General features: G+C 41.5%; 1 long non-coding RNA gene across 1 annotated transcript in view; it reads right to left on the bottom strand.

Annotated features, from left to right (window-relative positions):
- Positions 1-917: 917 nt before the first annotated feature.
- Positions 918-14,921, bottom strand: part of LOC140692925 (uncharacterized) — a 28,385-nt gene continuing 14,381 nt past the window's right edge. The window contains exons 3-6 of the long non-coding RNA XR_012068557.1: positions 2,469-2,527; positions 2,119-2,271; positions 1,459-1,582; positions 918-1,198 (exon numbers count right to left, since the gene is read on the bottom strand). This is a non-coding gene — a long non-coding RNA (uncharacterized lncRNA). The remainder of the gene's footprint in view (positions 1,199-1,458; positions 1,583-2,118; positions 2,272-2,468; positions 2,528-14,921) is intronic.

Genomic DNA, 14,921 nt, shown 5'->3' with positions numbered 1-14,921 from the left:
AACTGCTGGACAGCAAGGCACTATCCAGACACTGTGACCCAACAAATGAAACACAATGAAGACTGTGACCCTATTCTGGAGGGCTTATAGTCTGTGTCAACACCAGGGTTTTATCTGATTGGTTTGATTTGTTGGCAAAATAAAATCAATCAAGTACTTTCTTCTTTGAGCATTCTATAAGTCATGACTCTGCTGTTAGTGTCATGAGCAGGAAAGACTTAAGCATGACTTGATTAGATCAACTAGCAACAATCATCACTGGAGAGTGAGTAATAAAGAAGTTAACTGATAGCAATGCTTCTCCCTACATGAGACCTAAAATAAATCGACACTGATATCCGAAAAGAAAATGAGAATTTGAGGTCCCCAATAAGAAAAAAATCTAACAAGAAATCAAAAAAGTAAAGATTTTTTCATTAACGTTTCCTGGAAAGATTGGAGCATGGTGGTGTTGAGCTCAGATGCTAGGGAAAAACATGAGGGTCTGAATTCCCACAGCACTAGGTAGCTTTGACACTAATATGTCAGTCAAATTCTCTGCATCTCAGTCTCCGATGCATAGACTGGGGACAACAACCGCACCCATCTCCTAGAACGGTCCTAAGAATTAAGTTATTTTATATATACAAGTTTTAATAAAATACATCAGATATTAAATATTACCCCAAAAGCACAAGGAAAAATGAAAACAGAGATAAATTGGAGTTCATTAAACTTCAAAACTTTGCTTCAAAAGACACCATCCAGAAAGTGAAAAAACAACACTCAGGAGAAAATTTTTTCAAATCATTTATCTGATAAGGAATTTGTGTATCAAAAAAAAAATTCCACAGCTCAACAATAAAAAGGCAACTCAATTAAAAAATGAAAAAAGAATCTGAAAAGATATTTTTCAAGGAAAATATACAAATGGCCAATAAGCACAATGAAACGGTGTTCAATAACATTAGCTCTAAAGGAAATCAAGTCAAAACAACTAGGAGAAACCGCTTCACATTCACTACAATAGGTTAAAATCAAAAAAAGATTAACAAGCACTAATGAGGACACAGAGGAAGCAGAGCCCGCAGCCATTGCTGGTGAGGATGTAACACAGCGTGACCACTTTGGAAAACATCCTGGCACGTCCTCAGAGAGTTGAACATTTGGCTTCTGAATGATCCAGCAATTCTGCTTCCTGGGCACACAAGTAAGAGAACTGAAAACAAATGTTAACATAAAAACTCCTACAGGAATATTCACCATTACTTTTCGCCATTAATTTTCAGAGCCAAAAAACAGAAACAACCCAAATGACTATCACGTGATGAATGGGTAAATAAAGGGGCCCAGCCATACAGTGAAATATTATTCAGCAATAGCAAAGCATAGAGTACTGACTCAGGCCACAACATGGACAAACATTGAAAACGTTACTCAGTGTGAAAGAAGTCAGTCAAAATAGACGGTTCCACTTACATGAAGTGACTCGAATTGCATGAAATGTTCAGCACAGGCAAATCCACAGAGACAGAAGAGTGGCTCCCTGGGGCTTGGGGAGGATGGGGAAGTTGATAATGTCTGCTTATGCGTACTGGGTTTCCTGTTGGGGGGAAGAAAATATTCTAAGATTGACTGGGATGCACATTTCTGGGCATAGAGTAAAATCCGCTGTACATTTTAATGGGTGATTTGTATTAAAACTGTTAAGAACAAAAGCACCTCGGATTAGTACCTTCCATAGTAAATGCAAATTGCTAACATTTATTACAGGAAGAAGAAACTGCCCTCAGCATGAAAGCAGGAGATCAGCAAATATTAGTTAACCGAAATTGGACAAGAGCATTTCACTTGAAACTGTTGCTGAGTGTACAAGAAATATTCAGACATGACAAGGAAAATCAGTTTGACATCACGAAGAAGCATTCTGCTTCAAATGCAAATCAAGGATTCGGCAAGCCCAGCTGCTACAAATGACCAGAGAAGAAACCTGGTTCTTAAAACAAGCACCAGAGCCAACAAGGAAATGGTGGTGAGGAAAGCAGGCGGCCTAAAATCTGGAACAGTGTGCTACAAATAATTTCTCCACTGAAAATTCAAAAATAAAATGAAAGTGATGTAATGCTGTGTTGAACTCACGTGAATGGGCTTCCTGCAGTGCTTGACAGTTCTGTAACCCCGAATGACTCAGGAGAATCAGCATGGCTCCTGGGAGTCCCCAAGTAACTGCCCATCAGCACGCTGACCACCATCACACGTGCCAGGGTTGAATTGCAGAGAAGAGAGCAACCTCTGAAAGGCACAGGGAATGTTGACAAGGGAATAAAAGGCTGCGGTCAATCCTGGGACAGAGGCCCTGTGAGCAGAGGCCAGAAGGCTGCAGGTGAACTGGAGTGGCCCTGGGGCAGGAAGGGACCACAGGGGAGCATATCTCAATTATCTCCTCTCTCTCCCTCGGGTAGGAGGGATAAAGCCTGCATCCTTCTCACCTGGAACTGTGGGTTCTGGCTGGCGGAAGTCTTACCGACACGGAATGAATTTCTCAAGACTGCGGAAAAAGGAAAGAAAGCGAGAGGGATTAGGGAGCCAAATCCACGAGTCTCTCAAATGCTCCCATATTTATTGTGTATAATCAAAGTAAAAAGTCAATAACAGTTGTGAGATAGTAGGCAGGAACTTGGGGAAAGAAGGGATGAGACAGAGATTGTAGACTCCACCATGAGTACTAAGGCTTAGTTTACCTTTAGGGAAGTCATGGGCTGAGGGGAACAAGATACATTTTTTAGACATGTTCATTACAAAGCAGACCACCAGACCAGCCTGGTCCCTGTTTTGGGGTTAATAGACTATCTAACACCACGCAGGCCTGGCGTTTATAGCTGAGGGCCTGGGTCATTGCAGTGCAATAAGCAGTGTGCTATCTATAACCTCAAATATGCAAGCAAGGCATTGTCTCTGCTTTTTATGGCAAGGAGACAGGAGTGAGGATGCACAGGTGTTTGCTTTAAAGCAGTTAATAAGCACTTTTTTTTCTTAAAGTTGACAGGCGGCTGGGAAGTGTTACAACTTGTTAACTCAATCATGGGCTCCCACAGGGAACCATTATGGAGGACATCCTAGGATGAAAAATCCTGGCTCTGGATCTTTTCCTGCCAGCTTCAGCCACTCCAGCAGGGTCTAGACACATCCCTGAATAACGATCCCACAGAACCACCTAAACTCTTAACTCCTGGTGCTTGAAACTTAATTTTAGCTCTACACAACTTAATGTAGAAAAGTTTCAGAAATAAAAGATATTATATTCTTTTTATATCTCATCATAAGACTGATTTTTCTGATTGCTCTAAGCTGCTTCTACATGGTAAAGCACCTAATTCTGCAGGTGAATTCAGTACTTTCCTTTGGGTATAACTAGACAGTCTGGGCTGTCTGACTTCTATTAGTCAAATACCAATACACTTAATTGATTTCTTTGTTCATCAATTTCAGCCTGGAGGTGAGGGTCTATCACTATTTTCCTCAGCCCACCCTCTACTCTTTTCTCATCAGCATCTCAGGCCTCCTGAAAACAAAACAAAGCATTTGTTTCCCTTCATCTACACTTTCCACAAAGGCAACAGGAATCATCATGCCTAGAGAATGAATTCAACACAAATGTTAAAACAAAAATCTATAAACCTGAAGCAACTCCATCTCCGACTCATGATACACAATGACATGAGAGTAAGTGTGTCAGGTACAAAGCATGCGTGAGCCTGACCACCTCATTTCTATTCTTCAAAGGAAGGAAGGTTTTCGTATTTTTTATTATCATTCTTTGTCATTGTTTCTGATTAAGCCAAAAAATTTTTTATGAAATAATTAAGCACTGCAATAACAGATTTTCGCTGTATCAATTACAGAAGGAATTCAGAGGGGATAGGAAAACCCACCTCTGTAAAAAATGCAAAATTCCTTCCCCTGTTAAGAACACGAATACAAAATGCAACAGAATTCAAATTCTTGTGGAGAGGACAAAAGCCACAGAATCAAAGCAAAGTCATTATTATGACTCAATCCAAAATTCACTGGACAAACATGCTCAATGCATTCAAATAATTTTTAAGGCACACTGCAAACCATTCACTTAATTATCTACAGGCTAGAGGAAGAATTTTCCTCTATAACAGACAACATAAATCAATAGGTTGCCCCACCAAACAAGGAACAAACATCAGGTTTTTTGCAGTTCTGATAAATCAGCAAGTTTTAAAGATCAAAATCCAGAAATTTTAAACATTCATTCACACCAGAATGAATCAAGCACTTAAAAAAAATAAATAACCCAAAGAAACTAAACACATTGATCACGTACCTGGATCAATGAGAAATTCTTGTACAGCTGGAAAAAAAGAACAGTCTATAGACTTATACTTGAAAAATAAAACTACTTTTAAAGATAACTGCTAAAACACATTTCATCATTCATGTTGCCTTGAAAAATCTGAGGCACTTGTCTCTGATCAGAAAAGCAATTCTGAGTATTAGTATGTTACAATTCAGTGCCAGTTTGCTTTAGAAGAAAAAAGAAAAGCTACTGTTTCTCATCTTGCACAAAGTTTAAAGAACCTCCCTGCCTCTATCTCCTCCCATTTTCTAAGCTCATGCTCCCCAACCCTTCTGAAACAATTATGAGAACCTCTTATTCCCACCAATATGCCAAATCACAAAAGAGTATCAATTTATTTGTGTAAATATATACCTACACCTTGAACTGGAGGAGAAAGATTTCAGAAGGCTATATGGAACTTATTGCTACATTCCTGAAATCACACACATACACGTTCACAGAGACACAGACATATACAAACTGAATTACTGGGCACTTCACAAGCTAAGGACTTACAACTTCTAGAAGATAACTTTGTAGTTAGTTTAAAATACAAAACGGTCAAGGCTTTTGAAAGCCTTGAACATTGCAAAATCATCCAAATATCAATGAGATCCAATTAGCCTTCTCTGTAGAATGTAATTCCCCATGATGGCAAAGCAGACCCTAAGAAGTAGTGGATCCAAGACTCGTGTTTTTCACTAGCTATGATCGTTTTAAAACATGTAAACAGATTTAGAAAGGTATGTCCCTATGACATTTATTCTTATTGAGATGGCATATGTATTCAATTGTCTATGCAGAAAATAGGACCCATGATGGTGTTTAAGAAATATTTTGTGTATTGAAATATTTATTTTTAAGTGCAGACAAGGAGGGTGGGTATTACTCCATTGTAGAGCACCTGTTGTGCACGCACATGTTCCTGGCTTCAATCCCCTGTACCTTCATGAAAATAAATAAATACAAGTGCTTACTTAAAAATAAGAATAAATTTATATAAAAACATAAATGCAGACTAAAAACCACTGCAATCTAGGAGCCACAATTATAATAAAAAACAAGAGTTTCTATCAAATATTGACTATACGCCAATCACAGAGACAACCACAAATCACACCTGACAACCATCACGTGTGATTCTCAGCAATCCTACTAAGTAGACACGGATGAGAAACCCGGCTCTGCGGATGAGGAGACGGAGCTCGGAGGAGCCGGGGACACTGACCGTCCTGCTCCCCGTGACACCGCGTCAGCCCAGGGCAAGCGCTGACAGAGCTGCACTGAGGGGACACCCAGCTGCATGGAACCATGGGGGATTGGGGAGTCCTAGAAAATACTCAAAAGTGTTCAATGAAAAACCAGCTCAAATATGTTACTCTGTGCCCCATCCTCTAAACACAGAACATGTCTGGGACCTTTTTGATGCCTCCGTGTCCTTTCTGCCATCATCAGTTACGTGCCCTCTCAGCGCGACCAGTCATGAACTGGACCCCATACGAAGTGCACTCAGATGGAAGAGCTTTAAAAGCTGTTTTATGAAGTTTGTAAGACTCTGTCTATTCCTCACACAGGCGGTCATCCGGCACTACTCACCGGTGCGGATGTACCACCTGAAATCACACCTTTCTGCTTTTTAAAATCCCTTCATGTAATACAGACTTTTAAACAGCAAAGAAGCAGCTCAACCACAGACAGTGGACATCTTTTCACCAAACGGACTCAAACAGCCCATCGGACTACCTGGAAGCCCTTTTCTTCTATTAAACCCACTTCCAGGTACTTCATCTGATTGGTGGACTCGGCCTCTGAATGGCCTACTCAGAGAGATCCCATCCTCACATCCGGGGGTGGGAGAGGACCCTGCTGCTGGGAGAAATCAGTGAGGAAGTTGGACATCCTCCAGCCATTTCTGCACGGGTAGAAATGCCACATGCTCAGAAATTATACCGTCAGCACCCCTCGGCTCCCATGGACTGGTTTCACATTAAGCAAACTTATGACACACTGATGCAAGAAAACCAGAAATTCAATTTATTAATGTAACAGGAGATGTGAAACTACAAACCAGATTGAAATATCAGAGTTCAACCATGAGTACAGATTCTCCTCCACGGCCCAATCTCGGGCAGGCAGTCACATGGCAAGCGTGGACAGAAGCAGAGCAGGAAGGGTTTCTAGATTAACTCAATGGACTAAATTTCTGTTATAAGAACAGATCTACTGCCTGGAAAACAATTAATGCCAATCACGGGGCACACTCCATGGACAGTGGCTGAAACACGACTGTGAGTACCTGTATAACTCCACTTTCCCTGTCCTTTCTGGTCTAACTGATGCAGAGGTACAGAGATCCAGGGATGCAGATACCTGTAAACACCCAAAGCCCATCCCTGGGAGCCTGGAAACCAGATAGCCAGGATTTAATCAGCTCTGCCACTTACTAGCTCTGTTACCTTGGCCAAATTACTTACCCTCTGTGTGCCTCAATTTCCACACTGTAAACCTGGGATAACAATCAAATCTTTCTTACTCACTTGTTGTGAAAATTGGAGGATTCATTTCTGTAAAACTCTCAGAAAAGAATGTAGCACATTTTTGGTGCCCAACAAATTTCAATTTAATAAGAAAGTGATTTACAAGTCTCCCATCTAATCATCTTCTGTGTTTCATGACTATTCTGAGTCCCAAAGGAAATCCTTATTTCCCCTCTTATAAACTCTTGAGGAGCACCCTTCTGTTTCAAGCCACCACCTGTTTAATCTGAGGGGGGATTCCCTCCTCCCCACTCCTCTGGTCCATGGGAGACTGCTTCTCCCTTCACACCCCTGACCACTGGCCCACGGCTAGCCCTCCTCACACTAACAGATTGAGGTGTGAGTCCGGGGAGACAAGCAGGGCATATGAAAGCTTTCCTTCCCCTCCAGTGTTGGCCACCCTTAGGAAGCAGCCGGGATGCTCAGTTCCATGGCAAGACAGTCCTGTGCATTATGGGTCAGAATCTCTCAAGGGAATGCTCGCTGTGGACCAGAGTTACCTGGGACTGCGTAAGTCTCTAATTCTGGGACATAGTGTCATGACACTCACTCTCCCACAGCCCTGAATTTCATGGAGAACGTGGCTTCATCAGTAATAAAGGAGACATTTATCGCCTGCCTGTTCTTCTTTGTCATCTCTCAGTTGGCTGCTGGACACAACATGTGTATAAGTATTGGGTCCCCTTAAGCCCCAACTTATATGAAGTAACAAAAATTCTGTGGCTTAACATTGGTTCAGGGCGACTGTGTAACTGTCCTGACTCTGCTGATGCTAAATTATGTGTATAGGAACTATGGAACCTCCTCAAATATCTTTCATCATAAAACCAGCTTTTCTTATTTTCCTGTTTCTCAGTAATTGCCAAAGACTATCAAATGATGGCTTCACACCAAACAGCAGTTAAGATTATGAGCCCTCTTGTCATACACACTGTGCTAAACACTTTACATAATTTCTAATTCTCACAATTCTACAAAGCAGAAATGAGTGTCCCCATCTCACAGACGAGGGAAAAACTCAGAAAGAACTGACTCAGGATCACGTAGCTCAGTGGCAGCGCGTGCACGCAAACCCAAGTCAAAACACCACACCCCTTTGTATATGTACCAAATCTCCTACCACCCATTGACACACAGCGGTGGGGATAATACTTAGGGAACTCAGTACACTTTTCAGCTTTAAGGTGCTCCAGAGGCCGCTTCTAGCTCTTTTATAAAATCCCGGCTCACTGGTTTCTAACACTGCAAGAAAAGTCCGATGTTGCAACTGTTTGCACAGGAAGTCTGAAATGTTCACAGCGAGATGATAGAATAAAACTAAGACATAAGCAGAATAATAGTTCCAGGTAGTCAGACATAATGGACATTGTGCTACCCTGAAGCACTAAGCAAAGGAATCAAAAAAAAAAAAAAACGTTGTTTAAGACTTCCTTTACAAACAGGAAAGTTAAGACTGTAAGAAGGTGTAACAGCGCCACCTATGGCTTAAAAGGCCTTCCTGGTTGCCTGGAAAGGTGCAACACAAAAATTGCCTGTGGATCAGAAACAAGAATCAGATAACTAAAAGCTTATGTAGCACATACTGCTCTCCTAGTCCTCATGTCTTGCACTGTAGCAAAAACCAACAGAACTGTACTAGGCCTATATTCATAAAAGTCATGTCTGTATTTTTCCAACAGGAGGTAATCTAAGTATCTTGCAAAATACTTCTCAAAGAGCCAGGAAATCATAGAAGTGTATTGAAATACAAAAACATTTATTTACATATTAAAACAGCATGAGCTTTTTTCTATTAAAAAAGCTGACATGTCAAATCAATGTTTTGATATTTTAAAACCTATTAAGAGTGCAGAAAAATAAATCAAAATTTTCTTTAATCACAAAAGAGAGAAGCTTATTCCCTGAAAATGATCAATGTGGATTTTTCTAAACTTAATGCTTCTGGTCAGAGTCCTACGAATTTAAATGTCTGAGTGTATAGTTACACGGCAGCATGAACACTGAGTTGTAACAATACACATTCTGTGTAAATAATCTTCAAGGTCGTCTGCTTAAGTCAATTTAACTAGTCCCTGTCTCAATAGAATGATACAGATTTCATTAAAACTTCATACTGCACGCACACACACACACAAAACCCTGAATCCTTGTTACTTTAAGCCATATTCATATATATCCATATTGAATATGCATCAGAAACAAGCCACCCTCTTTAGTATTCACAGTTGATCCTTCTAAACTATCTGTCATTGTGACAGCACATTTTTACTAAGCAGCTCTTGGATGCTTTGTATACAAGGCGTCTACCTCTCACAGTCAGACATGGTAAATGGCATCACTCAAATTTCACAAATGAGGAAATATACTTAAGCCATGGAAACAACGTACATATTTATCATCAGGAAAGAAAAGAGTAAAGATTTTACTTTCAATATGCACTGACAAACTTTTCCTCCATACTAAGACTACATACATAAAACAAATTCAGTCATTGTAAATTATTCTGTCAATAAGCACCACTAGAGAAAAACAAGCAACATCATTAGCAATGATTGGACTTTCAAAGCCCACTCCTATTTTGCACTATAATCATTTTTAATGTTTTGTTTTTAGTGCTTACATAGCACTAATATAAAGAAAACATAAACTATTTAAGTCATTACCTGAGAATGCAACATTTGTGAAAATGTACAATTTTAATTTATGCCGCTCTGTCTCACATTCTCACTGGTGTCTCTCCTTTGAAGGCCTCATCAGGCTGAGATCGCCAAAATCGGTCATTTATGGACTCACAGGAGTTCGGGAAACCACTCAACGGGAGGCTGATCAGAGGAGAAATTGAGAATGCATCCTGTGCAGCCTGGGTTCCAGCACCGAGCTAGGCACCGCCAGCTGCGTTTGATTTGGGACAAGCTGCCCACCTCTCAATCCCTCAGCTGCAAAAAGGAGACATTGATACCTACCGTCAAACACCTGCTTTGAAGTAAAACATGAGAAAAACAGTTTAGCCTTTGGTAGGTGTCCACTCACAGCAAGCTTGGTCATTATGATGATGAGGATTACTTTTAATAAGTTAAGCTAGACCAAAAATTAGAAATCACCATAAAGGAGAAACATTTTAACTCAATAAGCATTTCCTTTTGAATGGATTGATAAAAGTTCTAATGATTTTTTTAATAAACCAAATTTTGTCCATTAATTTTAGATTTACCGGTTTATGGACAAGTCTCCAAAAAAAGAATTAGAGGCCTCTAACCTCTGAATACTAAGAAAGTAAAGTTTAAAACAATTATGGGGGAGAGTATACCTCAGTTGAGAGAGTATGTGCTCAGCACGCATGAGGCCCTCAGTTCAGTCCCCAGTAACTCCATTTAAAAACTTTTATTTAAAAAAAAGGAGAATTAAAGGAAAAAGATGGAGGACTACAGAATTTTTTTAGAGAATCCACTCAGATTTAAGATGGGGAAAAAATATCCATTTCTCACAGGAAATCTTGAGAACTATGTAAACCGGATCTGAGTTGTCTAGTCTTTAACATTATTCATGAATTCATATTACCAAGTCTTAAAACTACCTGATAACCCACAGTGGTGATAGTGATCATAAAACCTGCCAATGCGGATCGAACTCTGGCTAGGACTGCTCTGTTCTGACATCTCTGCCCCTGAGGCCTCACCAGGCTGAGAGCACTAAATTTTGTCATTCATGAGCATCTCGTGTAAGTCTTCCATTTGTGCTTCTCAGTCTCCTCTCACCAGCCCCTCTGAGGGAAGCACTGTTATCATCTTCCCCACACGCAGATAAGGTCACTGAGGTACAGAAACTAAACCTGCTCCAGGTCACATCGGCATTAAAGGACGTCTGTATTTCTGCTGTTTTGCGATTGACAAAGGAATCTGAGATATCAATACAAGATAGACTGTTAAATAATCAAGTCTGTCAGCTCTTCACCTCAAAGAGCAGATACTATAAATTCCTGATGTAGGATGAGGCTGCCGCCACAAAATGACTCAGCTAGAAATTAATATCCAAGATGAAGCAGCGGATACACATAAATATTCATGACTGTCAACTCCTCTCACGGGTCTTGGCCCTTCACTGCCTGAATGGGGGTGAAATCCCCACCCGTGTCTGGGAGGGTAGCGCGGCTCTTCCAAGTCTCACCCAGGCTTCACAGGCTGTTTCCCCCTACAGACTGTCCTAAATGATTAAAAAGCTCACAAGATTTTTACACCAGCCAAAACTGAAAGACATTTCTGCATATGGAGCACTTTCTCAGGCTTAAACCATTTTTGCCTACACTCAGCAAGGGGGAAAAAAGAAACATGACTCTGCAAAGTCTCTTAGCCTTACCACTCACAGGAGTTGAATGGTCTCAGCACAAGATGACCCTTCACATTACAGGATGAGAACAAAATAAAGCCGCCCCAACAACAAGCACTCCCAGAGACAGCGCTCAGCAGTCTTCTGCACACTCACGGTTGTGCAGCCCTCACCACCATCTATTTCCAGAACACTTCATCACCCCAATAGAACACCCCTGTCACTAGCAGTCACTCCACAACCCCCCTCCACCCAGCCCCTTGCAACCATCATCTGCTCTCTGCCACTGCATGAGCCAATTCTGGGCATTTCTAAGATCACTGAAATCAACAATATGTGGCCGTTTGTGTCTGGTTCCTTTCAGTTAACGTGCTGTTATCAAGGCTTTCCCATGTTGAAGTGGTATCAGCATGTCTCTTTTTTTTTGAAAATGTTAAACTTTATTAGAAGGTGGTAAATACTATCAAAAATAGTTAGAGTGGGGTATAAGGGGTGGGGTTTCAAAGGGAAAAGGCCGGGTTGAGCAGTCAGGGTGGACTACCCAGAGCAGATGGCTTTTTTCATATTCCCCTTTATTTATTTTTTCTGTTTTATTCACTCTTATGTCTGAATAATATTCCACTAAATGGAGATACTACATTTTGTTCTTTCATTCAGCAGCTATATATGGACGAGGTCCAGAAGAATGAGTGTAAGTGGTGGCTAGCAGGGATGGCATTTAAGCAAAGGGCAAGATGTGCTTTCAAAAAAAAAAGTGAACAATCAGAGGCACAAGGAAATTCAGCGCGTTTCTGAGAAAGTGCATGGTTGCTTCAGTAGGACTGCCATGCAGGGCTGTGGGGGATAGTGACAGGAGACACAGTGAGGGAGTCACCTGAGAATATTCCCCACTGTAAGCAGCTCAGCCAATTCTCCTCCCTCATCCTGTATTTTAGAGACATTTTTGCTAGCTTTTCTCTTATTTCAAGTAACAGTACTTTAGTTACACATCTGATCATCTGCATCAGACCACATTAGCTCCAAGCCACAGAAAATCATTCACTGACCGGAGCAGCTCCAAGACATAACATTGATGGACCAGGGAGTCCTGCAGCATCCCATCCTGCAGGCACAAACCACACATGTTCCCTGGTGATGTCCGGAAAGTAAAATGCATGGAAATATCTCACTGCTGCTGCACGACATCTGCCCACAAATTGCCCCCAAATCATGCTGGCACAGCACTACTCAACCCTCGCACTACCCAAAAAAAAAAAAAGAGAGGGAGAAAAGAAAAGAAAAGAGAAGAAAAGAAAAGAAAAGAAAATATAAGAAAAGAAAAGAATAAAGCTAAGAAAGCAAATTTAGGCTCTTCCATTGAAAACCAGCAACCATCACTGCCAGTATCTGAGCTGGAATGATCCTGACTTCAAAAACCACTGTGCAGTTACTATTCAAATGTGACAGACATATATGTATTTCACTTAGATGATATTACAATAGGATTTTTCTTTTCAAAATTTCCAGTTGCAACAATAGCACAAGAAAGTTTATGTTTCATTTTTTTTAAAAAATCAATTATTTTCCACTTTGTTAATTTTGAATCTATTATTATTTTATAAAGGGAGCTATGCTGCAGATTATAAACCAAATATCTGGCTTCTGCAAACAAGACCTATATGACTTCACTATTTCAGAGCAAGCTTTAATGATGCTTTCAAATTGGGGGCGCTCACTAACAGCTCTTTAAATACTGTCAAAGATGTGCTATTATGTAATGCAAAGGGTCTACCTACACATCAACTCAGAAACCAAAGAAACTACACGAAAGCCTTAGTTTATCATTTTAAAATATTCCTATTATTTTGAATATTAAATTTCTTAAAAGATAAGATATTTTTTTGAGAAAGACATCAGTTGTATTAAAATTCCTCTCACCAAGAAAGCAATCTTTATCAAGAATTACTACCCCTATGAAAATCCAAAAGACAGGACGTTTCTAGATAAGTTAACTTACAGATCTCAACACAAGCCTAAATCCTATCTGCTCTCACTTGAACGAGCCCAGCAAAGTCCTGGGCTACTCTGGAACTTAGCTCTTCTGTTCCATATGTTGGCAGAGCTAAGATCATCACACAAGGCAGGGAAGGAGAGAAGAGGTAAGTCCACCTGGCGGCCTCCATCTGTTTACTTCCAGCCACAAGGTGTCGCTAGAGCGACCCCGCTAACAAGCCCTCCACATAAGGAAACCCGGCATCCACTCTGCCCCTGCGGTCCCCAAGCAGCCCCGACGCCCCTCTCCCACTGGTGGCCTCCGAGCCTGTGAATGGTCTTCTAATGACCCTCCCAGTTGGTGACACTCTCCCCCTCTTCCCCGCTACACACACACACACACACACACACACACACAGCCAAGGCAGCCTTCCCAAAGCACAAATTTGATTACATCTCCCCCACTTCAAACCCATCAAAGGCTCCCTGGTAGAGTTCTAGCCCCACCCCCGAACCTGCTTGTCCATCCTCACCTCAGTACCAGGTCCCCAGTGACCTCAGGGGCCCCGTGACCTGCTGCTACTTCCCACTAGCCTCCAGGCTCATTTTAACTGTTTGTCAAGGAAGTCTTCCTTCCCTCCAACCTCCGCACTTTGGATTAGGTGCCCTGCTGTGTTAATAAAACATTTTAATCTAAGTCAACTTCTGACACTGCTAAGCTCTCAAGAAGCAAGTACATTTTGCTTACTACTGTGGGTCCACCCCCTCTCCCCTAGACACTCAGAATTGCGTGTGTTGTGAATAAAAGAATGAAGGGGTGGGACTCAAAAGGACAGGCAGAGCTGCTCTCCTAAGGGTCACTTCCTGCTGACACCCTTCACTGCCTCTTCTGTGTCAGTTCTAGTAAAACCAAGCTCCTCCAAAGCCCTCCACCCCTAGGCCCTCTCCAGTGTCCTTCAAAGCAGGATCACCCACCACCCTGGACCACACAGGGCAGTCTCCCCGAGTCCCCACCCCACAAGCCTCCAGGCCTCTACCCGGGCTGCTCCTGCCACCTGAGTCACCCTCTTGATTCCTTCCCCTGGCTGACTCTTACTCTGTCCTCAGAACTGAATGTAGAGCCAATTTCTTCCAGGAAGTCCTCCCTGATGATGTCCTTTAGCTCTTGGCTGGGCTCCATCTACAGCAGCACTGCTTGGTGACCAACTGGTATTTGTCCACCTGCTCCTATGAGACCATGACCTCTTGGAGGCCACGTGGGAAAAAGGAGTGAGGTGACAAGAGGGGTGGGAAGAGCAAACAGGAAAGTCGCAGCTCAAGTCCCAAATTCAAGGATTCTGTCTCAGATAAAAAGAATAAACTGTTTCATACGTGTGTCATTTGGCTATGATTTTTGTGGCTCATGGAAAACAAGAGCTTGGTGTTCAAGCCTGAAATCCAAGTTACATGCAAAGAAATGTATATATTCATATCCAAAGGAAACCAGAGCTGCTCAACAACACTTTGCAGTTAAAATCCAAAGGAACTTTGATAAAGGCAATCTCCCTCTCTCTCTTTATTTTTATTTATTTATTTTTTTTGGTATCATATAGTTTTAGAAGTATTTGTATAACTAAGTGATGGCTACAGCCTATGATTCTGCACTGGAGTGTTTGGGGCTAAGGAAGCCCAGATTACATGCACTGTGTAAATGCAATCACACCAACACAATGACAGGCGCCCTAGTGGCTGAGCTGAAGTTC

This window comes from Vicugna pacos, unplaced genomic scaffold (assembly GCF_048564905.1).
Source record: "Vicugna pacos unplaced genomic scaffold, VicPac4 scaffold_19, whole genome shotgun sequence".
NCBI classification, from domain to species: domain Eukaryota; kingdom Metazoa; phylum Chordata; class Mammalia; order Artiodactyla; family Camelidae; genus Vicugna; species Vicugna pacos.
This window is presented reverse-complemented; position numbering and strand designations above follow the sequence as displayed.